The sequence below is a fragment of the Microcebus murinus genome, chromosome 6 (genome assembly GCF_040939455.1).
Source record: "Microcebus murinus isolate Inina chromosome 6, M.murinus_Inina_mat1.0, whole genome shotgun sequence".
NCBI lineage: Eukaryota > Metazoa > Chordata > Mammalia > Primates > Cheirogaleidae > Microcebus > Microcebus murinus.
The window spans coordinates 112,883,194-112,905,143 of record NC_134109.1 but is presented as its reverse complement, the minus strand read 5'-3'; the positions used below and the strand labels follow the sequence as shown (position 1 = coordinate 112,905,143).

Here is a 21,950-nt window from a genome sequence, read left to right as displayed (position 1 = left end):
CACCGGTCGCCCGCCCGGAGGAGAGTCTGCCCCCGAGAGAAAGTACCCTGACCAGGTTCTCCCGTGGGTGGGTGGCGAGCTAGCGGCGTTCAGAAGAGCGAGGCCCGCAGTCTGTGCGGAAGACACCTGCACTCGGGTGTGTGTGGCGGCGCAATTCACAAGCAGCTCCAGATGTTAATCCAAGGAGAAGCCAGGGAGTTCCCAACGCCCCGGGTGTCCTCAGCCCACGACTGGCTGCTGTGGGAATGCGAAGCCCGGCTCCTTGTCTCAGAGCGGGGCAACCAGGAGGTGTGATGTCCACCCCGGGGTTCCCAGGAGGATCAGGCTGAAGCTGGGACTTGGCCTCAAAGTGTCCCCTCGCATGGCCACCCCCTTCCCCTTCCTGCTCCTCTACTCCTGGTGCCCCTCCATCCAGGGGCCAGACCTTAAAGAGTCACCCGCAAGAGAATCCTGGTCCCAAAGGAGCCTTCTGGGGGACCCGTGCTGAGAGAGGTTGTGGGCATGGCCCGCTGGGGCTCTGCCCGACCCAGGGCTGAGAGATGCAACCTCCCAGCTCTGGGTCCCTGCAGGAAGTGTTGGCAAGCACAGGGCCAGTCCTCCAAAGTCCCAGGTGCAGGGAGCCCAGGCCAAGCAGCCTGTGGAAGAAGCCACATGCTGTGCCACCCCGGGGAACACGACTGCAGGCCAGGGCCCTTCCCACCTCCTCCTCCTCCTCCTCCTCCTCCTCCTCCTGCTCCTCCTCCTCCTCCCACCCCGCCCCCGCCCCCACATGGCACAGGGCCCAGAGACACCTCAGACACTTGCTACCCAAAGTGCAAAGGGCATCAGTTGCTCCTCCAAACCCCCCCCCAGCCCAGCAGACCGCGTTGTCCAGCCAGCCCCCGGGCCTCCCTGGGGTGCCCAGCACAAAAGTGCAGACACCCACCGGACCCGAAAACTCAATCTCAGTTTTCGGATGTTTTTGCCACTCTAAGGACCCACAGGCCAGCTGGGCCTTCTGGCAGGACAGAGAGCCCCGGAATCCGACATGGAGAGCTGGGTGTACGTCCCCATGAGGAGGCGGTCCCCACCTCCGCGGCTATCCCCTTGCGGGGAGCGGCAGCCGCGGGGCCTCAGAGAAGACACCAGGCTGGGCCCCCACGGCACAGCGGGAGCACGTCCCCCGCAGGCCACTTAGCCACGGCGGCCAGCCGGCGGACGGTTGGGTTGCGCGAGACGCTGCGGCCACCCTGCTACCGGGTTCCTGGGAGGGCGTCCTGGAACCAGCGTCCACACCAAGCCCTTGGAAGGCCCAGGCGACGGAGGAGCCCCGTCAGGCAGGGGCCGAGGACGGTGACGGCCCGGGCGGGGAGGAGCGTGTCAGGCAGGGGCAGAGGACGGTGACAGGTGACAGGCCGGGCGGGAAGGAGTCAGTCAGGCAGGGGCCGTGGAGGAGACGGGCTGGGTAAGGGTTAGGGTTAGAGTCAGGGCACAAGTCACAATCGCAAAGACCTGGAAGGGACCCGAGTGCCCATCGACCCACGAGTGGGTAAATAAAATGTGGCGCGTGGACACCACGGAGTGCTATTCGGCTATGAGGAGCAGCGGTGAGGGGGCACCTCTCGTGGTTCTCCTGGCCAGAGCTGGAACCCGTTCCAGTAAGCCAAGTATCCCAAGAATGGACACACGAGCACCACGTGCTCGCGCTCATCAGCAAATGGGTACGAACCGATGGACACCTAAGTGGACACAGAGGAATCACCTTCTTCGGGTGGGTGTCGGGCGGGTGGGGGGAGGGGATGGGCATACACATCCATTAGGAATGGGGTGGGTGCGCACCGACTGGGGGATGGGCGCACTTGAAGCTCTGACCCGAGGGGGGAGGCTGGGAGAGGGCAACGCACCCGACCTTAACATTGGTGCCCCCACAATATGCTGGAACAACATGAGAGGTAAATGAATAAGAACACGGGGGGGGGAGGGGGGCACGGGCAACACATGTCACCTTAATACTTGGACTCCCATCATCTGCTTGAAAAGAGAGAGAAAGGAAAATGCAATAATAGAGATAAGAGACACTTTTTAAAAATAATGAATCCGGCTGGGCGCTGTGGCTCACGCCTGTAATCCTAGCTCTTGGGAGGCCGAGGCGGGCGGATTGCTCAAGGTCAGGAGTTCAAAACCAGCCTGAGCAAGAGCGAGACCCCGTCTCTACTATAAATAGAAAGAAATTAATTGGCCAACTGATATATATATAAAAAATTAGCGGGGCATGGTGGCGCATGCCTGCAGTCCCAGCTACCCGGGAGGCTGAGGCAGAAGGATCACTCGAGCCCAGGAGTTTGAAGTTGCTGTGAGCTAGGCTGACGCCACGGCACTCACTCTAGCCTGGGCAACAAACCGAGACTCTGTCTCAAAAAAAAAAAAAAAAAAAAAAATGAATCCGAAGAGAAAAGTAAAAGGAGGCCTGTGGAGCAGGTCTGGGTGTGACTCCGGATCCCCCAACATCAGGTGCCACCACCAAAGATTCCTACGTGTAGCCCATAGAACCCCAAAAGCAACGGGACGAGTTCTGGTCACATACTCCCTCAAAATGACATCCTGGCCTTCTTCTGGAACTCCCTCCCCTCTCAGACTCTCAAGGTTTCCTCCAGCGTGTCGGTTCCCACAGAGCAGACCTTTGGTCTGAGACCTGACAGTCCAGAAGCCACGCATGCTGTCGCGTGGCGGCGGTGTCGCGGCTCGGGACAAGAGGAGGCCCCACGGTGCGGGCTGGGGCGCCAGGCACCGCGGCGGGCGCTGAGGGTGGGGGTCACCCCCACCCCGGGCCGCCCCCGCACTCCCAGAAACGCGACAGAACCCGCGGCAAAAAAAAAAAAAAAAAGAAGAAGAAGCCTAGGGCACCCGGTATTCCCGGGCGGTCTCCCATCCAAGTTCTAACCAGGCCCGACCCTGCTTAGCTTCCGAGACCAGACGGGATCGGGCGCGTTCGGGGTGGTGTGGCCGTGGACGGCGGAGGGCGCCCCTGCCCCGCTCAAGAAGCCGAGCCTCTCTGCGCTTCCCCGCCGCCTCCTCCCGCCCCAGGCCCCGCGCCGGGCCGGGCCGGGCCTGTTGAGTTCGCCGGCCGGGTCCGGCGGGCTCCGAGGGACGGGGGTGACAGGCGGGGCGGGCAGGGAGCGGCGGGCCGGGGTTGGGGGCTGTCTCTCTATACACACACACTCACACTCACTCACTCACTCACTCACACTCACACAAGATGCGCCTCCACGGCTGGACCCGCCAAGGTGGAGACCTTCCAGCCCCCCTCCTCTCCTCGCCTGGCCTCCTTCACCTCCCCGCCCCCCACCCCCAGCGCGCCGCGGCCGCTGACTGCGCACGGGCGGGCGGGGCGCTCGCCCTTTGACCCCAGCCAGGGGCCGCCCTCCCCCACAACCCCTTTCAGCTGCGCCCCCCACCCTGTGGCCCGGCGGCCGCCTATTCCCCCAGGCCAGGGCTGGGGCACAGCGCATGGGGGAGGGGAGCGAGTGTATGGGGCGTCTCTCTCTCTCCGGATGTGTCCCATGGGTGGGGTGGGGTGGCGTGGTTTGTGGGGCGCTGAAGAAATCAGTCCCCTCCATCTCCTCCCTCTGGAAAACACCCAAGCCCTTGGAGAACTGCCGGCACCGCTTCGTGGGGGCCGGGACCCTCCTCTGTGTCCTCCTGTGGCCCAGTCCAAGGGGCCTGGGCCTGGCCGGGGCTGCATTGGACCCCAACCACCCTGGCGTGTGGACTCGCTAGAAATCGGCGATTAGATATTGGATTCCAGCGTCATTGAGGTCATTTCACTAATGAGTGCACCGCAAAGAGTTTCCTAATCCATCTGTGAGGGTGGCAACCGAAAGAGAATTTGAAAGCTGACAGAATAGGCGAGGAAAGGCATAGGAGATTTCCACACCCAGTAAGGAAGCCTTTCCCGAAATGGAAGAAAGAAACGAGCAAACAGAGACACCGGTCGCCCGCCCGGAGGAGAGTCTGCCCCCGAGAGAAAGTACCCTGACCAGGTTCTCCCGTGGGTGGGTGGCGAGCTAGCGGCGTTCAGAAGAGCGAGGCCCGCAGTCTGTGCGGAAGACACCTGCACTCGGGTGTGTGTGGCGGCGCAATTCACAAGCAGCTCCAGATGTTAATCCAAGGAGAAGCCAGGGAGTTCCCAACGCCCCGGGTGTCCTCAGCCCACGACTGGCTGCTGTGGGAATGCGAAGCCCGGCTCCTTGTCTCAGAGCGGGGCAACCAGGAGGTGTGATGTCCACCCCGGGGTTCCCAGGAGGATCAGGCTGAAGCTGGGACTTGGCCTCAAAGTGTCCCCTCGCATGGCCACCCCCTTCCCCTTCCTGCTCCTCTACTCCTGGTGCCCCTCCATCCAGGGGCCAGACCTTAAAGAGTCACCCGCAAGAGAATCCTGGTCCCAAAGGAGCCTTCTGGGGGACCCGTGCTGAGAGAGGTTGTGGGCATGGCCCGCTGGGGCTCTGCCCGACCCAGGGCTGAGAGATGCAACCTCCCAGCTCTGGGTCCCTGCAGGAAGTGTTGGCAAGCACAGGGCCAGTCCTCCAAAGTCCCAGGTGCAGGGAGCCCAGGCCAAGCAGCCTGTGGAAGAAGCCACATGCTGTGCCACCCCGGGGAACACGACTGCAGGCCAGGGCCCTTCCCACCTCCTCCTCCTCCTCCTCCTCCTGCTCCTCCTCCTCCTCCCACCCCGCCCCCGCCCCCACATGGCACAGGGCCCAGAGACACCTCAGACACTTGCTACCCAAAGTGCAAAGGGCATCAGTTGCTCCTCCAAACCCCCCCCCAGCCCAGCAGACCGCGTTGTCCAGCCAGCCCCCGGGCCTCCCTGGGGTGCCCAGCACAAAAGTGCAGACACCCACCGGACCCGAAAACTCAATCTCAGTTTTCGGATGTTTTTGCCACTCTAAGGACCCACAGGCCAGCTGGGCCTTCTGGCAGGACAGAGAGCCCCGGAATCCGACATGGAGAGCTGGGTGTACGTCCCCATGAGGAGGCGGTCCCCACCTCCGCGGCTATCCCCTTGCGGGGAGCGGCAGCCGCGGGGCCTCAGAGAAGACACCAGGCTGGGCCCCCACGGCACAGCGGGAGCACGTCCCCCGCAGGCCACTTAGCCACGGCGGCCAGCCGGCGGACGGTTGGGTTGCGCGAGACGCTGCGGCCGCCCTGCTACCGGGTTCCTGGGAGGGCGTCCTGGAACCAGCGTCCACACCAAGCCCTTGGAAGGCCCAGGCGACGGAGGAGCCCCGTCAGGCAGGGGCCGAGGACGGTGACGGCCCGGGCGGGGAGGAGCGTGTCAGGCAGGGGCAGAGGACGGTGACAGGTGACAGGCCGGGCGGGAAGGAGTCAGTCAGGCAGGGGCCGTGGAGGAGACGGGCTGGGTAAGGGTTAGGGTTAGAGTCAGGGCACAAGTCACAATCGCAAAGACCTGGAAGGGACCCGAGTGCCCATCGACCCACGAGTGGGTAAATAAAATGTGGCGCGTGGACACCACGGAGTGCTATTCGGCTATGAGGAGCAGCGGTGAGGGGGCACCTCTCGTGGTTCTCCTGGCCAGAGCTGGAACCCGTTCCAGTAAGCCAAGTATCCCAAGAATGGACACACGAGCACCACGTGCTCGCGCTCATCAGCAAATGGGTACGAACCGATGGACACCTAAGTGGACACAGAGGAATCACCTTCTTCGGGTGGGTGTCGGGCGGGTGGGGGGAGGGGATGGGCATACACATCCATTAGGAATGGGGTGGGTGCGCACCGACTGGGGGATGGGCGCACTTGAAGCTCTGACCCGAGGGGGGAGGCTGGGAGAGGGCAACGCACCCGACCTTAACATTGGTGCCCCCACAATATGCTGGAACAACATGAGAGGTAAATGAATAAGAACACGGGGGGGGGGAGGGGGGCACGGGCAACACATGTCACCTTAATACTTGGACTCCCATCATCTGCTTGAAAAGAGAGAGAAAGGAAAATGCAATAATAGAGATAAGAGACACTTTTTAAAAATAATGAATCCGGCCGGGCGCTGTGGCTCACGCCTGTAATCCTAGCTCTTGGGAGGCCGAGGCGGGCGGATTGCTCAAGGTCAGGAGTTCAAAACCAGCCTGAGCAAGAGCGAGACCCCGTCTCTACTATAAATAGAAAGAAATTAATTGGCCAACTGATATATATATAAAAAATTAGCGGGGCATGGTGGCGCATGCCTGCAGTCCCAGCTACCCGGGAGGCTGAGGCAGAAGGATCACTCGAGCCCAGGAGTTTGAAGTTGCTGTGAGCTAGGCTGACGCCACGGCACTCACTCTAGCCTGGGCAACAAACCGAGACTCTGTCTCAAAAAAAAAACAAAAAAAAAATGAATCCGAAGAGAAAAGTAAAAGGAGGCCTGTGGAGCAGGTCTGGGTGTGACTCCGGATCCCCCAACATCAGGTGCCACCACCAAAGATTCCTACGTGTAGCCCATAGAACCCCAAAAGCAACGGGACGAGTTCTGGTCACATACTCCCTCAAAATGACATCCTGGCCTTCTTCTGGAACTCCCTCCCCTCTCAGACTCTCAAGGTTTCCTCCAGCGTGTCGGTTCCCACAGAGCAGACCTTTGGTCTGAGACCTGACAGTCCAGAAGCCACGCATGCTGTCGCGTGGCGGCGGTGTCGCGGCTCGGGACAAGAGGAGGCCCCACGGTGCGGGCTGGGGCGCCAGGCACCGCGGCGGGCGCTGAGGGTGGGGGTCACCCCCACCCCGGGCCGCCCCCGCACTCCCAGAAACGCGACAGAACCCGCGGCAAAAAAAAAAAAAAAAAAGAAGAAGAAGCCTAGGGCACCCGGTATTCCCGGGCGGTCTCCCATCCAAGTTCTAACCAGGCCCGACCCTGCTTAGCTTCCGAGACCAGACGGGATCGGGCGCGTTCGGGGTGGTGTGGCCGTGGACGGCGGAGGGTGCCCCTGCCCCGCTCAAGAAGCCGAGCCTCTCTGCGCTTCCCCGCCGCCTCCTCCCGCCCCAGGCCCCGCGCCGGGCCGGGCCGGGCCTGTTGAGTTCGCCGGCCGGGTCCGGCGGGCTCCGAGGGACGGGGGTGACAGGCGGGGCGGGCAGGGAGCGGCGGGCCGGGGTTGGGGGCTGTCTCTCTATACACACACACTCACACTCACTCACTCACTCACTCACACTCACACAAGATGCGCCTCCACGGCTGGACCCGCCAAGGTGGAGACCTTCCAGCCCCCCTCCTCTCCTCGCCTGGCCTCCTTCACCTCCCCGCCCCCCACCCCCAGCGCGCCGCGGCCGCTGACTGCGCACGGGCGGGCGGGGCGCTCGCCCTTTGACCCCAGCCAGGGGCCGCCCTCCCCCACAACCCCTTTCAGCTGCGCCCCCCACCCTGTGGCCCGGCGGCCGCCTATTCCCCCGGGCCAGGGCTGGGGCACAGCGCATGGGGGAGGGGAGCGAGTGTATGGGGCGTCTCTCTCTCTCCGGATGTGTCCCATGGGTGGGGTGGGGTGGCGTGGTTTGTGGGGCGCTGAAGAAATCAGTCCCCTCCATCTCCTCCCTCTGGAAAACACCCAAGCCCTTGGAGAACTGCCGGCACCGCTTCGTGGGGGCCGGGACCCTCCTCTGTGTCCTCCTGTGGCCCAGTCCAAGGGGCCTGGGCCTGGCCGGGGCTGCATTGGACCCCAACCACCCTGGCGTGTGGACTCGCTAGAAATCGGCGATTAGATATTGGATTCCAGCGTCATTGAGGTCATTTCACTAATGAGTGCACCGCAAAGAGTTTCCTAATCCATCTGTGAGGGTGGCAACCGAAAGAGAATTTTAGAGCTGACAGAATAGGCGAGGAAAGGCATAGGAGATTTCCACACCCAGTAAGGAAGCCTTTCCCGAAATGGAAGAAAGAAACGAGCAAACAGAGACACCGGTCGCCCGCCCGGAGGAGAGTCTGCCCCCGAGAGAAAGTACCCTGACCAGGTTCTCCCGTGGGTGGGTGGCGAGCTAGCGGCGTTCAGAAGAGCGAGGCCCGCAGTCTGTGCGGAAGACACCTGCACTCGGGTGTGTGTGGCGGCGCAATTCACAAGCAGCTCCAGATGTTAATCCAAGGAGAAGCCAGGGAGTTCCCAACGCCCCGGGTGTCCTCAGCCCACGACTGGCTGCTGTGGGAATGCGAAGCCCGGCTCCTTGTCTCAGAGCGGGGCAACCAGGAGGTGTGATGTCCACCCCGGGGTTCCCAGGAGGATCAGGCTGAAGCTGGGACTTGGCCTCAAAGTGTCCCCTCGCATGGCCACCCCCTTCCCCTTCCTGCTCCTCTACTCCTGGTGCCCCTCCATCCAGGGGCCAGACCTTAAAGAGTCACCCGCAAGAGAATCCTGGTCCCAAAGGAGCCTTCTGGGGGACCCGTGCTGAGAGAGGTTGTGGGCATGGCCCGCTGGGGCTCTGCCCGACCCAGGGCTGAGAGATGCAACCTCCCAGCTCTGGGTCCCTGCAGGAAGTGTTGGCAAGCACAGGGCCAGTCCTCCAAAGTCCCAGGTGCAGGGAGCCCAGGCCAAGCAGCCTGTGGAAGAAGCCACATGCTGTGCCACCCCGGGGAACACGACTGCAGGCCAGGGCCCTTCCCACCTCCTCCTCCTCCTCCTCCTCCTGCTCCTCCTCCTCCTCCCACCCCGCCCCCGCCCCCACATGGCACAGGGCCCAGAGACACCTCAGACACTTGCTACCCAAAGTGCAAAGGGCATCAGTTGCTCCTCCAAACCCCCCCCCCCCAGCCCAGCAGACCGCGTTGTCCAGCCAGCCCCCGGGCCTCCCTGGGGTGCCCAGCACAAAAGTGCAGACACCCACCGGACCCTCACCCCCGGGCCTCCCTGGGGTGCCCAGCACAAAAGTGCAGACACCCACCGGACCCGAAAACTCAATCTCAGTTTTCGGATGTTTTTGCCACTCTAAGGACCCACAGGCCAGCTGGGCCTTCTGGCAGGACAGAGAGCCCCGGAATCCGACATGGAGAGCTGGGTGTACGTCCCCATGAGGAGGCGGTCCCCACCTCCGCGGCTATCCCCTTGCGGGGAGCGGCAGCCGCGGGGCCTCAGAGAAGACACCAGGCTGGGCCCCCACGGCACAGCGGGAGCACGTCCCCCGCAGGCCACTTAGCCACGGCGGCCAGCCGGCGGACGGTTGGGTTGCGCGAGACGCTGCGGCCGCCCTGCTACCGGGTTCCTGGGAGGGCGTCCTGGAACCAGCGTCCACACCAAGCCCTTGGAAGGCCCAGGCGACGGAGGAGCCCCGTCAGGCAGGGGCCGAGGACGGTGACGGCCCGGGCGGGGAGGAGCGTGTCAGGCAGGGGCAGAGGACGGTGACAGGTGACAGGCCGGGCGGGAAGGAGTCAGTCAGGCAGGGGCCGTGGAGGAGACGGGCTGGGTAAGGGTTAGGGTTAGAGTCAGGGCACAAGTCACAATCGCAAAGACCTGGAAGGGACCCGAGTGCCCATCGACCCACGAGTGGGTAAATAAAATGTGGCGCGTGGACACCACGGAGTGCTATTCGGCTATGAGGAGCAGCGGTGAGGGGGCACCTCTCGTGGTTCTCCTGGCCAGAGCTGGAACCCGTTCCAGTAAGCCAAGTATCCCAAGAATGGACACACGAGCACCACGTGCTCGCGCTCACCAGCAAATGGGTACGAACCGATGGACACCTAAGTGGACACAGAGGAATCACCTTCTTCGGGTGGGTGTCGGGCGGGTGGGGGGAGGGGATGGGCATACACATCCATTAGGAATGGGGTGGGTGCGCACCGACTGGGGGATGGGCGCACTTGAAGCTCTGACCCGAGGGGGGAGGCTGGGAGAGGGCAACGCACCCGACCTTAACATTGGTGCCCCCACAATATGCTGGAACAACATGAGAGGTAAATGAATAAGAACACGGGGGGGGGGGGAGGGGGGCACGGGCAACACATGTCACCTTAATACTTGGACTCCCATCATCTGCTTGAAAAGAGAGAGAAAGGAAAATGCAATAATAGAGATAAGAGACACTTTTTAAAAATAATGAATCCGGCCGGGCGCTGTGGCTCACGCCTGTAATCCTAGCTCTTGGGAGGCCGAGGCGGGCGGATTGCTCAAGGTCAGGAGTTCAAAACCAGCCTGAGCAAGAGCGAGACCCCGTCTCTACTATAAATAGAAAGAAATTAATTGGCCAACTGATATATATATAAAAAATTAGCGGGGCATGGTGGCGCATGCCTGCAGTCCCAGCTACCCGGGAGGCTGAGGCAGAAGGATCACTCGAGCCCAGGAGTTTGAAGTTGCTGTGAGCTAGGCTGACGCCACGGCACTCACTCTAGCCTGGGCAACAAACCGAGACTCTGTCTCAAAAAAAAAAAAAAAAAATGAATCCGAAGAGAAAAGTAAAAGGAGGCCTGTGGAGCAGGTCTGGGTGTGACTCCGGATCCCCCAACATCAGGTGCCACCACCAAAGATTCCTACGTGTAGCCCATAGAACCCCAAAAGCAACGGGACGAGTTCTGGTCACATACTCCCTCAAAATGACATCCTGGCCTTCTTCTGGAACTCCCTCCCCTCTCAGACTCTCAAGGTTTCCTCCAGCGTGTCGGTTCCCACAGAGCAGACCTTTGGTCTGAGACCTGACAGTCCAGAAGCCACGCATGCTGTCGCGTGGCGGCGGTGTCGCGGCTCGGGACAAGAGGAGGCCCCACGGTGCGGGCTGGGGCGCCAGGCACCGCGGCGGGCGCTGAGGGTGGGGGTCACCCCCACCCCGGGCCGCCCCCGCACTCCCAGAAACGCGACAGAACCCGCGGCAAAAAAAAAAAAAAAAAAGAAGAAGAAGCCTAGGGCACCCGGTATTCCCGGGCGGTCTCCCATCCAAGTTCTAACCAGGCCCGACCCTGCTTAGCTTCCGAGACCAGACGGGATCGGGCGCGTTCGGGGTGGTGTGGCCGTGGACGGCGGAGGGTGCCCCTGCCCCGCTCAAGAAGCCGAGCCTCTCTGCGCTTCCCCGCCGCCTCCTCCCGCCCCAGGCCCCGCGCCGGGCCGGGCCGGGCCTGTTGAGTTCGCCGGCCGGGTCCGGCGGGCTCCGAGGGACGGGGGTGACAGGCGGGGCGGGCAGGGAGCGGCGGGCCGGGGTTGGGGGCTGTCTCTCTATACACACACACTCACACTCACTCACTCACTCACTCACACTCACACAAGATGCGCCTCCACGGCTGGACCCGCCAAGGTGGAGACCTTCCAGCCCCCCTCCTCTCCTCGCCTGGCCTCCTTCACCTCCCCGCCCCCCACCCCCAGCGCGCCGCGGCCGCTGACTGCGCACGGGCGGGCGGGGCGCTCGCCCTTTGACCCCAGCCAGGGGCCGCCCTCCCCCACAACCCCTTTCAGCTGCGCCCCCCACCCTGTGGCCCGGCGGCCGCCTATTCCCCCGGGCCAGGGCTGGGGCACAGCGCATGGGGGAGGGGAGCGAGTGTATGGGGCGTCTCTCTCTCTCCGGATGTGTCCCATGGGTGGGGTGGGGTGGCGTGGTTTGTGGGGCGCTGAAGAAATCAGTCCCCTCCATCTCCTCCCTCTGGAAAACACCCAAGCCCTTGGAGAACTGCCGGCACCGCTTCGTGGGGGCCGGGACCCTCCTCTGTGTCCTCCTGTGGCCCAGTCCAAGGGGCCTGGGCCTGGCCGGGGCTGCATTGGACCCCAACCACCCTGGCGTGTGGACTCGCTAGAAATCGGCGATTAGATATTGGATTCCAGCGTCATTGAGGTCATTTCACTAATGAGTGCACCGCAAAGAGTTTCCTAATCCATCTGTGAGGGTGGCAACCGAAAGAGAATTTTAGAGCTGACAGAATAGGCGAGGAAAGGCATAGGAGATTTCCACACCCAGTAAGGAAGCCTTTCCCGAAATGGAAGAAAGAAACGAGCAAACAGAGACACCGGTCGCCCGCCCGGAGGAGAGTCTGCCCCCGAGAGAAAGTACCCTGACCAGGTTCTCCCGTGGGTGGGTGGCGAGCTAGCGGCGTTCAGAAGAGCGAGGCCCGCAGTCTGTGCGGAAGACACCTGCACTCGGGTGTGTGTGGCGGCGCAATTCACAAGCAGCTCCAGATGTTAATCCAAGGAGAAGCCAGGGAGTTCCCAACGCCCCGGGTGTCCTCAGCCCACGACTGGCTGCTGTGGGAATGCGAAGCCCGGCTCCTTGTCTCAGAGCGGGGCAACCAGGAGGTGTGATGTCCACCCCGGGGTTCCCAGGAGGATCAGGCTGAAGCTGGGACTTGGCCTCAAAGTGTCCCCTCGCATGGCCACCCCCTTCCCCTTCCTGCTCCTCTACTCCTGGTGCCCCTCCATCCAGGGGCCAGACCTTAAAGAGTCACCCGCAAGAGAATCCTGGTCCCAAAGGAGCCTTCTGGGGGACCCGTGCTGAGAGAGGTTGTGGGCATGGCCCGCTGGGGCTCTGCCCGACCCAGGGCTGAGAGATGCAACCTCCCAGCTCTGGGTCCCTGCAGGAAGTGTTGGCAAGCACAGGGCCAGTCCTCCAAAGTCCCAGGTGCAGGGAGCCCAGGCCAAGCAGCCTGTGGAAGAAGCCACATGCTGTGCCACCCCGGGGAACACGACTGCAGGCCAGGGCCCTTCCCACCTCCTCCTCCTCCTCCTGCTCCTCCTCCTCCTCCCACCCCGCCCCCGCCCCCACATGGCACAGGGCCCAGAGACACCTCAGACACTTGCTACCCAAAGTGCAAAGGGCATCAGTTGCTCCTCCAAACCCCCCCCCCCAGCCCAGCAGACCGCGTTGTCCAGCCAGCCCCCGGGCCTCCCTGGGGTGCCCAGCACAAAAGTGCAGACACCCACCGGACCCTCACCCCCGGGCCTCCCTGGGGTGCCCAGCACAAAAGTGCAGACACCCACCGGACCCGAAAACTCAATCTCAGTTTTCGGATGTTTTTGCCACTCTAAGGACCCACAGGCCAGCTGGGCCTTCTGGCAGGACAGAGAGCCCCGGAATCCGACATGGAGAGCTGGGTGTACGTCCCCATGAGGAGGCGGTCCCCACCTCCGCGGCTATCCCCTTGCGGGGAGCGGCAGCCGCGGGGCCTCAGAGAAGACACCAGGCTGGGCCCCCACGGCACAGCGGGAGCACGTCCCCCGCAGGCCACTTAGCCACGGCGGCCAGCCGGCGGACGGTTGGGTTGCGCGAGACGCTGCGGCCGCCCTGCTACCGGGTTCCTGGGAGGGCGTCCTGGAACCAGCGTCCACACCAAGCCCTTGGAAGGCCCAGGCGACGGAGGAGCCCCGTCAGGCAGGGGCCGAGGACGGTGACGGCCCGGGCGGGGAGGAGCGTGTCAGGCAGGGGCAGAGGACGGTGACAGGTGACAGGCCGGGCGGGAAGGAGTCAGTCAGGCAGGGGCCGTGGAGGAGACGGGCTGGGTAAGGGTTAGGGTTAGAGTCAGGGCACAAGTCACAATCGCAAAGACCTGGAAGGGACCCGAGTGCCCATCGACCCACGAGTGGGTAAATAAAATGTGGCGCGTGGACACCACGGAGTGCTATTCGGCTATGAGGAGCAGCGGTGAGGGGGCACCTCTCGTGGTTCTCCTGGCCAGAGCTGGAACCCGTTCCAGTAAGCCAAGTATCCCAAGAATGGACACACGAGCACCACGTGCTCGCGCTCACCAGCAAATGGGTACGAACCGATGGACACCTAAGTGGACACAGAGGAATCACCTTCTTCGGGTGGGTGTCGGGCGGGTGGGGGGAGGGGATGGGCATACACATCCATTAGGAATGGGGTGGGTGCGCACCGACTGGGGGATGGGCGCACTTGAAGCTCTGACCCGAGGGGGGAGGCTGGGAGAGGGCAACGCACCCGACCTTAACATTGGTGCCCCCACAATATGCTGGAACAACATGAGAGGTAAATGAATAAGAACACGGGGGGGGGGGGAGGGGGGCACGGGCAACACATGTCACCTTAATACTTGGACTCCCATCATCTGCTTGAAAAGAGAGAGAAAGGAAAATGCAATAATAGAGATAAGAGACACTTTTTAAAAATAATGAATCCGGCCGGGCGCTGTGGCTCACGCCTGTAATCCTAGCTCTTGGGAGGCCGAGGCGGGCGGATTGCTCAAGGTCAGGAGTTCAAAACCAGCCTGAGCAAGAGCGAGACCCCGTCTCTACTATAAATAGAAAGAAATTAATTGGCCAACTGATATATATATAAAAAATTAGCGGGGCATGGTGGCGCATGCCTGCAGTCCCAGCTACCCGGGAGGCTGAGGCAGAAGGATCACTCGAGCCCAGGAGTTTGAAGTTGCTGTGAGCTAGGCTGACGCCACGGCACTCACTCTAGCCTGGGCAACAAACCGAGACTCTGTCTCAAAAAAAAAAAAAAAAAAATGAATCCGAAGAGAAAAGTAAAAGGAGGCCTGTGGAGCAGGTCTGGGTGTGACTCCGGATCCCCCAACATCAGGTGCCACCACCAAAGATTCCTACGTGTAGCCCATAGAACCCCAAAAGCAACGGGACGAGTTCTGGTCACATACTCCCTCAAAATGACATCCTGGCCTTCTTCTGGAACTCCCTCCCCTCTCAGACTCTCAAGGTTTCCTCCAGCGTGTCGGTTCCCACAGAGCAGACCTTTGGTCTGAGACCTGACAGTCCAGAAGCCACGCATGCTGTCGCGTGGCGGCGGTGTCGCGGCTCGGGACAAGAGGAGGCCCCACGGTGCGGGCTGGGGCGCCAGGCACCGCGGCGGGCGCTGAGGGTGGGGGTCACCCCCACCCCGGGCCGCCCCCGCACTCCCAGAAACGCGACAGAACCCGCGGCAAAAAAAAAAAAAAAAAAGAAGAAGAAGCCTAGGGCACCCGGTATTCCCGGGCGGTCTCCCATCCAAGTTCTAACCAGGCCCGACCCTGCTTAGCTTCCGAGACCAGACGGGATCGGGCGCGTTCGGGGTGGTGTGGCCGTGGACGGCGGAGGGCGCCCCTGCCCCGCTCAAGAAGCCGAGCCTCTCTGCGCTTCCCCGCCGCCTCCTCCCGCCCCAGGCCCCGCGCCGGGCCGGGCCGGGCCTGTTGAGTTCGCCGGCCGGGTCCGGCGGGCTCCGAGGGACGGGGGTGACAGGCGGGGCGGGCAGGGAGCGGCGGGCCGGGGTTGGGGGCTGTCTCTCTATACACACACACTCACACTCACTCACTCACTCACTCACACTCACACAAGATGCGCCTCCACGGCTGGACCCGCCAAGGTGGAGACCTTCCAGCCCCCCTCCTCTCCTCGCCTGGCCTCCTTCACCTCCCCGCCCCCCACCCCCAGCGCGCCGCGGCCGCTGACTGCGCACGGGCGGGCGGGGCGCTCGCCCTTTGACCCCAGCCAGGGGCCGCCCTCCCCCACAACCCCTTTCAGCTGCGCCCCCCACCCTGTGGCCCGGCGGCCGCCTATTCCCCCGGGCCAGGGCTGGGGCACAGCGCATGGGGGAGGGGAGCGAGTGTATGGGGCGTCTCTCTCTCTCCGGATGTGTCCCATGGGTGGGGTGGGGTGGCGTGGTTTGTGGGGCGCTGAAGAAATCAGTCCCCTCCATCTCCTCCCTCTGGAAAACACCCAAGCCCTTGGAGAACTGCCGGCACCGCTTCGTGGGGGCCGGGACCCTCCTCTGTGTCCTCCTGTGGCCCAGTCCAAGGGGCCTGGGCCTGGCCGGGGCTGCATTGGACCCCAACCACCCTGGCGTGTGGACTCGCTAGAAATCGGCGATTAGATATTGGATTCCAGCGTCATTGAGGTCATTTCACTAATGAGTGCACCGCAAAGAGTTTCCTAATCCATCTGTGAGGGTGGCAACCGAAAGAGAATTTTAGAGCTGACAGAATAGGCGAGGAAAGGCATAGGAGATTTCCACACCCAGTAAGGAAGCCTTTCCCGAAATGGAAGAAAGAAACGAGCAAACAGAGACACCGGTCGCCCGCCCGGAGGAGAGTCTGCCCCCGAGAGAAAGTACCCTGACCAGGTTCTCCCGTGGGTGGGTGGCGAGCTAGCGGCGTTCAGAAGAGCGAGGCCCGCAGTCTGTGCGGAAGACACCTGCACTCGGGTGTGTGTGGCGGCGCAATTCACAAGCAGCTCCAGATGTTAATCCAAGGAGAAGCCAGGGAGTTCCCAACGCCCCGGGTGTCCTCAGCCCACGACTGGCTGCTGTGGGAATGCGAAGCCCGGCTCCTTGTCTCAGAGCGGGGCAACCAGGAGGTGTGATGTCCACCCCGGGGTTCCCAGGAGGATCAGGCTGAAGCTGGGACTTGGCCTCAAAGTGTCCCCTCGCATGGCCACCCCCTTCCCCTTCCTGCTCCTCTACTCCTGGTGCCCCTCCATCCAGGGGCCAGACCTTAAAGAGTCACCCGCAAGAGAATCCTGGTCCCAAAGGAGCCTTCTGGGGGACCCGTGCTGAGAGAGGTTGTGGGCATGGCCCGCTGGGGCTCTGCCCGACCCAGGGCTGAGAGATGCAACCTCCCAGCTCTGGGTCCCTGCAGGAAGTGTTGGCAAGCACAGGGCCAGTCCTCCAAAGTCCCAGGTGCAGGGAGCCCAGGCCAAGCAGCCTGTGGAAGAAGCCACATGCTGTGCCACCCCGGGGAACACGACTGCAGGCCAGGGCCCTTCCCACCTCCTCCTCCTCCTCCTCCTCCTGCTCCTCCTCCTCCTCCCACCCCGCCCCCGCCCCCACATGGCACAGGGCCCAGAGACACCTCAGACACTTGCTACCCAAAGTGCAAAGGGCATCAGTTGCTCCTCCAAACCCCCCCCCCCCAGCCCAGCAGACCGCGTTGTCCAGCCAGCCCCCGGGCCTCCCTGGGGTGCCCAGCACAAAAGTGCAGACACCCACCGGACCCTCACCCCCGGGCCTCCCTGGGGTGCCCAGCACAAAAGTGCAGACACCCACCGGACCCGAAAACTCAATCTCAGTTTTCGGATGTTTTTGCCACTCTAAGGACCCACAGGCCAGCTGGGCCTTCTGGCAGGACAGAGAGCCCCGGAATCCGACATGGAGAGCTGGGTGTACGTCCCCATGAGGAGGCGGTCCCCACCTCCGCGGCTATCCCCTTGCGGGGAGCGGCAGCCGCGGGGCCTCAGAGAAGACACCAGGCTGGGCCCCCACGGCACAGCGGGAGCACGTCCCCCGCAGGCCACTTAGCCACGGCGGCCAGCCGGCGGACGGTTGGGTTGCGCGAGACGCTGCGGCCGCCCTGCTACCGGGTTCCTGGGAGGGCGTCCTGGAACCAGCGTCCACACCAAGCCCTTGGAAGGCCCAGGCGACGGAGGAGCCCCGTCAGGCAGGGGCCGAGGACGGTGACGGCCCGGGCGGGGAGGAGCGTGTCAGGCAGGGGCAGAGGACGGTGACAGGTGACAGGCCGGGCGGGAAGGAGTCAGTCAGGCAGGGGCCGTGGAGGAGACGGGCTGGGTAAGGGTTAGGGTTAGAGTCAGGGCACAAGTCACAATCGCAAAGACCTGGAAGGGACCCGAGTGCCCATCGACCCACGAGTGGGTAAATAAAATGTGGCGCGTGGACACCACGGAGTGCTATTCGGCTATGAGGAGCAGCGGTGAGGGGGCACCTCTCGTGGTTCTCCTGGCCAGAGCTGGAACCCGTTCCAGTAAGCCAAGTATCCCAAGAATGGACACACGAGCACCACGTGCTCGCGCTCACCAGCAAATGGGTACGAACCGATGGACACCTAAGTGGACACAGAGGAATCACCTTCTTCGGGTGGGTGTCGGGCGGGTGGGGGGAGGGGATGGGCATACACATCCATTAGGAATGGGGTGGGTGCGCACCGACTGGGGGATGGGCGCACTTGAAGCTCTGACCCGAGGGGGGAGGCTGGGAGAGGGCAACGCACCCGACCTTAACATTGGTGCCCCCACAATATGCTGGAACAACATGAGAGGTAAATGAATAAGAACACGGGGGGGGGGGAGGGGGGCACGGGCAACACATGTCACCTTAATACTTGGACTCCCATCATCTGCTTGAAAAGAGAGAGAAAGGAAAATGCAATAATAGAGATAAGAGACACTTTTTAAAAATAATGAATCCGGCCGGGCGCTGTGGCTCACGCCTGTAATCCTAGCTCTTGGGAGGCCGAGGCGGGCGGATTGCTCAAGGTCAGGAGTTCAAAACCAGCCTGAGCAAGAGCGAGACCCCGTCTCTACTATAAATAGAAAGAAATTAATTGGCCAACTGATATATATATAAAAAATTAGCGGGGCATGGTGGCGCATGCCTGCAGTCCCAGCTACCCGGGAGGCTGAGGCAGAAGGATCACTCGAGCCCAGGAGTTTGAAGTTGCTGTGAGCTAGGCTGACGCCACGGCACTCACTCTAGCCTGGGCAACAAACCGAGACTCTGTCTCAAAAAAAAAAAAAAAAAATGAATCCGAAGAGAAAAGTAAAAGGAGGCCTGTGGAGCAGGTCTGGGTGTGACTCCGGATCCCCCAACATCAGGTGCCACCACCAAAGATTCCTACGTGTAGCCCATAGAACCCCAAAAGCAACGGGACGAGTTCTGGTCACATACTCCCTCAAAATGACATCCTGGCCTTCTTCTGGAACTCCCTCCCCTCTCAGACTCTCAAGGTTTCCTCCAGCGTGTCGGTTCCCACAGAGCAGACCTTTGGTCTGAGACCTGACAGTCCAGAAGCCACGCATGCTGTCGCGTGGCGGCGGTGTCGCGGCTCGGGACAAGAGGAGGCCCCACGGTGCGGGCTGGGGCGCCAGGCACCGCGGCGGGCGCTGAGGGTGGGGGTCACCCCCACCCCGGGCCGCCCCCGCACTCCCAGAAACGCGACAGAACCCGCGGCAAAAAAAAAAAAAAAAAAGAAGAAGAAGCCTAGGGCACCCGGTATTCCCGGGCGGTCTCCCATCCAAGTTCTAACCAGGCCCGACCCTGCTTAGCTTCCGAGACCAGACGGGATCGGGCGCGTTCGGGGTGGTGTGGCCGTGGACGGCGGAGGGTGCCCCTGCCCCGCTCAAGAAGCCGAGCCTCTCTGCGCTTCCCCGCCGCCTCCTCCCGCCCCAGGCCCCGCGCCGGGCCGGGCCGGGCCTGTTGAGTTCGCCGGCCGGGTCCGGCGGGCTCCGAGGGACGGGGGTGACAGGCGGGGCGGGCAGGGAGCGGCGGGCCGGGGTTGGGGGCTGTCTCTCTATACACACACACTCACACTCACTCACTCACTCACTCACACTCACACAAGATGCGCCTCCACGGCTGGACCCGCCAAGGTGGAGACCTTCCAGCCCCCCTCCTCTCCTCGCCTGGCCTCCTTCACCTCCCCGCCCCCCACCCCCAGCGCGCCGCGGCCGCTGACTGCGCACGGGCGGGCGGGGCGCTCGCCCTTTGACCCCAGCCAGGGGCCGCCCTCCCCCACAACCCCTTTCAGCTGCGCCCCCCACCCTGTGGCCCGGCGGCCGCCTATTCCCCCGGGCCAGGGCTGGGGCACAGCGCATGGGGGAGGGGAGCGAGTGTATGGGGCGTCTCTCTCTCTCCGGATGTGTCCCATGGGTGGGGTGGGGTGGCGTGGTTTGTGGGGCGCTGAAGAAATCAGTCCCCTCCATCTCCTCCCTCTGGAAAACACCCAAGCCCTTGGAGAACTGCCGGCACCGCTTCGTGGGGGCCGGGACCCTCCTCTGTGTCCTCCTGTGGCCCAGTCCAAGGGGCCTGGGCCTGGCCGGGGCTGCATTGGACCCCAACCACCCTGGCGTGTGGACTCGCTAGAAATCGGCGATTAGATATTGGATTCCAGCGTCATTGAGGTCATTTCACTAATGAGTGCACCGCAAAGAGTTTCCTAATCCATCTGTGAGGGTGGCAACCGAAAGAGAATTTTAGAGCTGACAGAATAGGCGAGGAAAGGCATAGGAGATTTCCACACCCAGTAAGGAAGCCTTTCCCGAAATGGAAGAAAGAAACGAGCAAACAGAGACACCGGTCGCCCGCCCGGAGGAGAGTCTGCCCCCGAGAGAAAGTACCCTGACCAGGTTCTCCCGTGGGTGGGTGGCGAGCTAGCGGCGTTCAGAAGAGCGAGGCCCGCAGTCTGTGCGGAAGACACCTGCACTCGGGTGTGTGTGGCGGCGCAATTCACAAGCAGCTCCAGATGTTAATCCAAGGAGAAGCCAGGGAGTTCCCAACGCCCCGGGTGTCCTCAGCCCACGACTGGCTGCTGTGGGAATGCGAAGCCCGGCTCCTTGTCTCAGAGCGGGGCAACCAGGAGGTGTGATGTCCACCCCGGGGTTCCCAGGAGGATCAGGCTGAAGCTGGGACTTGGCCTCAAAGTGTCCCCTCGCATGGCCACCCCCTTCCCCTTCCTGCTCCTCTACTCCTGGTGCCCCTCCATCCAGGGGCCAGACCTTAAAGAGTCACCCGCAAGAGAATCCTGGTCCCAAAGGAGCCTTCTGGGGGACCCGTGCTGAGAGAGGTTGTGGGCATGGCCCGCTGGGGCTCTGCCCGACCCAGGGCTGAGAGATGCAACCTCCCAGCTCTGGGTCCCTGCAGGAAGTGTTGGCAAGCACAGGGCCAGTCCTCCAAAGTCCCAGGTGCAGGGAGCCCAGGCCAAGCAGCCTGTGGAAGAAGCCACATGCTGTGCCACCCCGGGGAACACGACTGCAGGCCAGGGCCCTTCCCACCTCCTCCTCCTCCTCCTGCTCCTCCTCCTCCTCCCACCCCGCCCCCGCCCCCACATGGCACAGGGCCCAGAGACACCTCAGACACTTGCTACCCAAAGTGCAAAGGGCATCAGTTGCTCCTCCAAACCCCCCCCCCCAGCCCAGCAGACCGCGTTGTCCAGCCAGCCCCCGGGCCTCCCTGGGGTGCCCAGCACAAAAGTGCAGACACCCACCGGACCCTCACCCCCGGGCCTCCCTGGGGTGCCCAGCACAAAAGTGCAGACACCCACCGGACCCGAAAACTCAATCTCAGTTTTCGGATGTTTTTGCCACTCTAAGGACCCACAGGCCAGCTGGGCCTTCTGGCAGGACAGAGAGCCCCGGAATCCGACATGGAGAGCTGGGTGTACGTCCCCATGAGGAGGCGGTCCCCACCTCCGCGGCTATCCCCTTGCGGGGAGCGGCAGCCGCGGGGCCTCAGAGAAGACACCAGGCTGGGCCCCCACGGCACAGCGGGAGCACGTCCCCCGCAGGCCACTTAGCCACGGCGGCCAGCCGGCGGACGGTTGGGTTGCGCGAGACGCTGCGGCCGCCCTGCTACCGGGTTCCTGGGAGGGCGTCCTGGAACCAGCGTCCACACCAAGCCCTTGGAAGGCCCAGGCGACGGAGGAGCCCCGTCAGGCAGGGGCCGAGGACGGTGACGGCCCGGGCGGGGAGGAGCGTGTCAGGCAGGGGCAGAGGACGGTGACAGGTGACAGGCCGGGCGGGAAGGAGTCAGTCAGGCAGGGGCCGTGGAGGAGACGGGCTGGGTAAGGGTTAGGGTTAGAGTCAGGGCACAAGTCACAATCGCAAAGACCTGGAAGGGACCCGAGTGCCCATCGACCCACGAGTGGGTAAATAAAATGTGGCGCGTGGACACCACGGAGTGCTATTCGGCTATGAGGAGCAGCGGTGAGGGGGCACCTCTCGTGGTTCTCCTGGCCAGAGCTGGAACCCGTTCCAGTAAGCCAAGTATCCCAAGAATGGACACACGAGCACCACGTGCTCGCGCTCACCAGCAAATGGGTACGAACCGATGGACACCTAAGTGGACACAGAGGAATCACCTTCTTCGGGTGGGTGTCGGGCGGGTGGGGGGAGGGGATGGGCATACACATCCATTAGGAATGGGGTGGGTGCGCACCGACTGGGGGATGGGCGCACTTGAAGCTCTGACCCGAGGGGGGAGGCTGGGAGAGGGCAACGCACCCGACCTTAACATTGGTGCCCCCACAATATGCTGGAACAACATGAGAGGTAAATGAATAAGAACACGGG

The 21,950-nt window shown here is 62.9% G+C and overlaps 5 pseudogenes; all 5 read right to left on the bottom strand.

Moving 5' to 3' along the window:
• Nucleotides 1–2,871: 2,871 nt before the first annotated feature.
• On the bottom strand, nt 2,872–2,990 carry LOC142871828 (uncharacterized; annotated as a pseudogene).
• Nucleotides 2,991–6,826: 3,836 nt separating this feature from the next.
• LOC142871827 (uncharacterized) lies at nt 6,827–6,945 on the bottom strand (annotated as a pseudogene).
• Nucleotides 6,946–10,840: 3,895 nt separating this feature from the next.
• On the bottom strand, nt 10,841–10,959 carry LOC142871826 (uncharacterized; annotated as a pseudogene).
• Nucleotides 10,960–14,848: 3,889 nt separating this feature from the next.
• On the bottom strand, nt 14,849–14,967 carry LOC142871825 (uncharacterized; annotated as a pseudogene).
• A 3,894-nt stretch (nt 14,968–18,861) lies between these two features.
• Nucleotides 18,862–18,980, bottom strand: LOC142871824 (uncharacterized; annotated as a pseudogene).
• Between the last annotated feature and the right edge of the window lie 2,970 nt (nt 18,981–21,950).